The sequence below is a fragment of the Bubalus bubalis genome, chromosome 4 (assembly GCF_019923935.1).
Source record: "Bubalus bubalis isolate 160015118507 breed Murrah chromosome 4, NDDB_SH_1, whole genome shotgun sequence".
Taxonomy (NCBI): Eukaryota; Metazoa; Chordata; class Mammalia; order Artiodactyla; family Bovidae; genus Bubalus; species Bubalus bubalis.
Window position 1 is genome coordinate 62,782,899 of NC_059160.1, and position 5,475 is coordinate 62,788,373.

Below are 5,475 nucleotides of genomic sequence, written 5' to 3' on the forward strand. Positions count from 1 at the left end.
AGAGGATCTTCCTGACCCAGGGATCGAACTGCCTCTCTTGCTATCTCCTGTATTGGTAACCTAAGACCCTGCACACACCCTAATCTTGTCAGCAACCCCACCTTTTTGACACTTTACAGAAGAAAAATACAAGACTGTTACTACCTTGGTGCTTATCACATACTCCTGCGTGACTATATAACCTTTCCCTACTCACCAGGGACAGGCGGCACAGTTCTTGAGGTGCTATCCTATCGTCTTCCCCCTTTACCTTGAAAACTAATAAAGCCACTCTTTTCTTCTCCTCCATAACTCTGTCTCTGTATTTCTGTTTGGCTTTGGTGCACGGAGAGCCAAGATTTGGTCAACATAAATGCAGCCCCCAAAAAATGAAGAATAAGACTGTTGTTGGGACAGCCTACAGAAGATGATATTTCAAGGAGGATGTAGTTGACAACTTAAGCTGTTAAGGGGTCAAACAATATAAGAACAGAGAATAGCCACTGGATCTTGCAATGTGAAGGTCCTCAACAGCCATGATAAGAACAGTTTTTATTGGAGCAATGGGTGAGAGGGCGTGGAAGCAAGAATTAAAGGTGAGGAAATTTAGATAACATTAGCAGTGACTCAAAGGCAATGGCACCCCACTCCAGTACTCTTGCCTGGAAAATCCCATGGATGGAGGAGCCCGGTAGGCTGCAATCCATGGGGTCGCTAAGAGTCGGACATGACTGAGCGACTTCACTTTCACTTTTCACTTTCATGCATTGCAGAAGGAAATGGCAACCCACTCCAGTGTTCTTGCCTGGAGAATCCCAGGGACGGGGGAGCCTGGTGGGCTGCCGTCTATGGGGTCGCACAGAGTCGGACACGACTGAAGCAACTTAGCAGCAGCAGTAGCAGCGGTGACTCAAGAATTATGACTGTGAAGTCGATCTATAAAACAAGGTGGTAGCTAAAAGGTGGTGTGGAGTCAAGAGAGCTGAGTTTTTATTAACCTGGCATATATTAGAGCATGTTGGTATGTTGAAACATCCATGAAGATAAATGATTTAGGAGAAAGAGGAGATAAAACTAACATTAGAATTCATAGTGATATGGGCTTCCCTGGTGGCTCAGATGGTAAAGCATCTGCCTGCAATGCAGGAGGCCTGGGTTCAATCCCTGGGTAGGGAAGATCCCCTGGAGAAGGAAATGACAACCCACTCCAGTACTCTTGTCTGGAAAATTCCATGGACAGAAGAGCCTGGTATGCTACAGTGAATGGGATCACAGAGTCCTGAAGTGATAGAGATAGAGATAAAACTAAGATTAGAATTCATAGTAGCATTGCTCATAACACAGAAAAAGTCTAAACAACCCAAATGAGCATCACCTATGAATGCATAAACAAATTATAGTACCTCATACAATGGAATGTTGTCTGGACATAAACAGGGTGAAGCATTTATACATGCTTCAACATAAGTGAACATTGAAAACATTATACATTGTGAAAGAAGCCCATCGCAAAAGGCTACAAATAGAATGATTCCATTTACATGAAATGTCCAAAATAGGTAAATCCATAGAAACAGAAGGCAGTTTGGTGGTAATGGGAAAGTTGGCAAAAACAGAGTGAGCGCTAGTAAGCCTAGAGTTTCCTTTTTTTTTTTTTTTTTAGCCTAGAGTTTCTTTTGGGGGTGATGAAAGTGTTCCAAAATTGACTGCTGTGATGCTTGCCCAATTCTAAACATACTAAAACCACCGAACTGCATAATTTAAATGGGCAAATTTTATGGTATGTGAATTGTGAATTATCTCGATAAAATTGTTATGTAAGTAATAAAAAAAGGTTGGGATATAATAGAGACCTAAACAGAGAGATTAACCCTAGGCAGAACAACACAGCCTCCATTGTAGTAAAGGAGGAAGGATGGGAGAAGATGCAGAAAATCTGTAGGTCTTGTGATAGAAAATAAAGTTTACATCTAATCATTTCTCCCATAAAGTATGAGGTAAATTCATCAACTGGGAGTAAGGATAGAAGAAAAGTTACAATAGGATTTAGGACAGAGGACTCAGTATGAAATATTCACCTCAATACTTACTTAACACTATTAAGTACTTTTATTTCAACCTCAAAGTCCACATCATTGTTAATGGATGCATTAGTCAAGGTCCAGTCAGGCAGTTTCACTCTAGCAATTTCAAACAGAAGCAATGTAATGTACAGAACTGGTTTAAATGGAGATGTTAGGAAGGTTGAAGAAGGAGAAGGAAGAAAGTATGGTACCCAGAGATCAGAAGCTGCAAACACCCCTGCGCTGGATCCCACCAATTCCTGCTGCTGTTCTGTTGTCCCCACTGTCACAACGTGTTCTCCACTTGCCAAAGGCGGCAGAGCTAGAGTTGCTGAAAAAAGTACAGTTTTTGGCTCAGGCTCATGGAGCCTTGAATCACCCATCCCCACTGTGGCTCCAGAACTGCCACTGCCAACAACAGCCACACTGTCCAGCTGGAAACAGGAGGTGCCCTCTTTTTCCCACAGTCTGATCTCCTCGAATGCTTACTATTGGCAGAACTCACAAGCAAGGGAGCCAGGTAAATGTAGCCTGCAGACTTTTAATCCCAGAAATATAGAGCAAAGTATAAAAGGGTGGGTGAAAGCCTGAGAGAAAAATACATATAACCTATGGGAAAGTATTAGAACTATTCCTATTAATTTCAAGAACGAGAAAAAGGTATGGCAGAAATTGCACTGTAAAGCAATTATCCTCCAATTAAATCTTTTTTAAAAAACTACAAATAGAAGGGGAAAAAAGAACAAGGTCAGGAATTTAGTATCCATACTACTATTTAACACTGTTCTGAAGGCATAAAGCAAGTAAATAAAAGAAAAAAATAAAAGATAAAAATTGGAAAGAAAGAAGTAAAATCATCATCATTTACACAGATCATTTTAGACCCAGAAAGTCCAAATAATTAAATAGAAACAATTATTATGAATAATGCAAGGGATTTCCCGACAGTCCAGTGGTTAAGACTTCACCTTCCAATGCAAGGAGTGTGGGTTTAATCCCCGGTCAGAGAGCTAAGATCCCACAGACCTCGTGGCCAAAAACCAGAAGTATAAAACAGAAGCAATATTGTAACAAATTCAATACAGACTTTTTAAAAATAAGTAAATAAAATAAACAATGAGAGTATTTAGTAAGATGACTAGGTACAAAATAAATAAACAGAAATCAAAAATTATATATATATGTGTGTGTGCAAATGGAAACCAGTTAGAAGATACAAATGAAAAACAGATGCCTTATATTGACCAAAAACTAAAATAACTAGAAATAAACTTAAGAAACGTTCCATATATCTGAAATACTGCTGAGAGGACCAAAGAAGATGTGAATAGAGCACACGCGACACACTCTTGAACAAGTTATGTCGGTTCCTCTAAAATATCGTTAACACAATCCTAGTAAAATGGCCACTGCAAACATCATACTCATAGCAAAAGACTGAAATCTCCTTGAAAGTAAGGAACAACAAAAGGATAACTGTTTTCACCACTTCTATTCTACACAGCACTATAAGTTCTAGTCAGAGCAATTAGGCAAGAAAAATAAATTTTAAAACAATGAAATTGAAAAGAAAGAAGTAAAATTACCTTTGTTTGCATATGATATGACCTTTTATGTCAAAAACCCTAAAGATTACACACACACACACCCAAAAGCTTTTAAAACTAATAAATAAATTCAGCAAACTGGAAGGTTACAAAGTCAATACACAAAAATTAGTTGCATCTCTATACATGAACATAAACAATATGAAAAAAATCCACTTACAATAGAAAAGAACAAAATATTTCAGAATTAATCAAGGAGGTGAAAGATATACAATGAAACTGTAAACTACTGCCAAATGAGAGACTTCCGTGGCGGTCCAGGGGTTAAGACTCTGAACTTCCACTGCGGGAGGCACAAGTTCGACCTTTGGTCAGAGAACTAAGATCCCACATGTTGTATGCAGCCATAAAAAAGAGAGAGAGATTATCCAGCCTTAAAAAGGAAAAAATTCTTCTATATGCTACAACCTGGATAATCTTGAGAACATTATGCTCAGTGCAATAAGCCAGTCACGGGAATATAAACACTGCATGACTTCCCTTATGTGAGGTGCTTAGAGCAGTCACACAGAATCACAAAGACAGAAAGTACAGTGGTGCTTGCCAGGGGCTAGGGCAAGGAGAGAATGGAAAGTTACTGTTTAATGGGTGCAGAGTTTCAGTTTTATAAGAAAAAAAGGGTTATGGGGATGAATGTTGTGATGCCTACACAACAGTTAATAGATTTAACACCATTGAACTGTACACTTAAAATGGTGAAGACGGTAAGTTTTATGTTATGTGTATTTTACCACAACCAAAGAAAAATTAAATGACATTGCCGAAACAAAAGAATATTTGTTGTTGCTGTTGTTCAGTTACCAACTCTTCAGTCCAACTCTCTATGACCCCATGGATTACAGCACGCCAGGCTTCCCTGTCCCTCACCATCTCCCAGAGTTTGCCCAAGTTCATGTCCAAGAATAATTACACATTTTAAATAAATGAATACATAGCCATTCCACGTGCAGGTATTTACACATGGGAAATGCAAGCATATATCCAGACAAAGACATGTATAAAAATGTTCATAGCAGTTCTGTTCATAAAAGACAAAAACTGGACACAACCCAAATGTTCATCAACAACTGAATGGATAAGTAATTTGTGGTAAATCCATAAAATGGAGTACCACTCGACTATTTTCCATAAAAGAGAATACCACAGATCAGTTTTGCTGATTATCAAAAGTTGTTGATTTTCTTTTCTCTAAATGAAAACTTCCTTTGGCCACTGTGCATGGGGATTATACAAGAGAGAAATGACAATCATCTAAAATCTCACAAACAGCCTTTTCCAGGGCCAGTGATGGCCTCTGGGGGAGAATGAGTTTAAACAAGGTCCCTGGTTGGGGCAGGTGCTCTGTCAAAGTCCATTGCCTCTGCCCTGCTGGTCAAACCCACTCCCCGGTCCAGTGGGGGCGCTTAGGGGAAAGGTCTGGGGACAACTCCTGAGTCAAGCAGGGCTGAACTATTTCAGGAAAGTGTCCTTTACACAGGGCTGCAGTTGATGGAGCTGGGGCAGCCCCTGGGCCAGTGCCCAGCAGAGAAGTTTTGTGACCCCGACACACCCCCCTCCCAAAGTTAAGACACTTTCGTTTCTGTGCTTCTATCTGGGGCAGAGGCCTGTTACAGTTTACAAAGCCCTGGGGGTGTTCCAGGGGCACTCAACCAGAATCCCCAGCTTACATAAACTGAGCAGAACCTGAGGCCAGGACGTGCCTATGAGTCAGCTCTGCCTTGGCATTTGGCCCCCCGAAGCTGTGATCTGAGATGGAGCTCCCTTCCCCCTCCCTGCAGTCCTCTGAGATGACCACACACACCAACCTCTTCAACCCAGCAGAGCGT

The 5,475-nt window shown here is 40.5% G+C and overlaps 1 non-coding gene across 1 annotated transcript; it reads left to right on the forward strand.

Annotated features, from left to right (window-relative positions):
• The first annotated feature begins 1,083 nt into the window (after positions 1–1,083).
• TRNAC-GCA lies at positions 1,084–1,155 on the forward strand. The gene has a single exon. It is a non-coding gene; the product is annotated as a tRNA-Cys (tRNA).
• The last annotated feature ends 4,320 nt before the right edge of the window (positions 1,156–5,475 follow it).